The sequence below is a fragment of the Mus pahari genome, chromosome 1 (assembly GCF_900095145.1).
Source record: "Mus pahari chromosome 1, PAHARI_EIJ_v1.1, whole genome shotgun sequence".
In the NCBI taxonomy this organism is placed as follows: Eukaryota; Metazoa; Chordata; class Mammalia; order Rodentia; family Muridae; genus Mus; species Mus pahari.
Window position 1 is genome coordinate 58719232 of NC_034590.1, and position 985 is coordinate 58720216.

The 985-nt window shown below is 43.2% G+C and overlaps 1 protein-coding gene across 3 annotated transcripts in view; it reads left to right on the forward strand.

Annotated features, from left to right (window-relative positions):
- Positions 1-985, forward strand: part of Nox4 (NADPH oxidase 4) — a 138019-nt gene that overhangs the window by 84169 nt on the left and 52865 nt on the right. The window lies entirely within an intron of this gene.

Below are 985 nucleotides of genomic sequence, written 5' to 3' on the forward strand. Positions count from 1 at the left end.
CCAGATGTCCCTCAATAGAGGAATGTATACAGAAAATGTGGTACATTTACACAATGGAATAGTACTCAGCTATTAAAAACAATGAATTTATGAAATTCTTGGGCAAGTGGATGGATCTGGAGGATNTCATCCTTAGTGAGGTAACCCACTCACAAAAGAAGTCACTAGATATGCACTCACTGATAAGCTAATATTAGCCCAGAAACTTAGAATACCCACGATACAATTTACAAAACACAAGAAAACCAAAAAGCAGGAAGACCAATGGGTGAATATTTCATTCCTCCTTAGAATAGTGAACAAAACATCCAGAAAAGGAGTTACAGAGACAAAGTTTGGAGCTAAGATGAAAGGATGGACTATCCAGAGACTACCCCATCTTGTGATCTATCCCATCATCATCCACCAAACCCTATACTATTGTACATTCCAGCAAGATTCTGCTGAAGGGACCCTGATATAGTGGCCCCTTGTGAGGCTATGCCAGTGCCTGGGAAACATAAGTGGATGCACCCAGTCAGCTATTGGATGGAACACAGGGCCCCCAATGGAGGAGCTAGAGAAAGTACCCAAGGAGCTGAAGGGTCTGCAACCCTATATGTGGAACAACAATATGAACTAACCAGTACCCCCAGAGTTTGTGTCTCTAGCTGCATATGTAGCAGAAGATGGTGTATTCAGTCATCATTGGGAAGAGAGGTCCCTTGGTCTTGCAAACTTTATATGCCCCACAGAGGGGAACGCCTGGGCCAAGAATTGGGAGTAGGTGGGGAGGGGAGCAGGGTGGGGAGAGAGTATAGGGAACATTCGGGATAGCATTTGAAATGTAAATGAAGAAAATATCTAATAAAATAATTAAAAGGAAAAAAAATTAAAGAAGTGAGACTCCAGCCATCCTTGGTGGAACCAGAAGGCACAGAGATCCGTTCCCTTATGAATATGATGGAAAAGTTTGAGCTCCTCTGCACCATGCCTGCCTGGACAC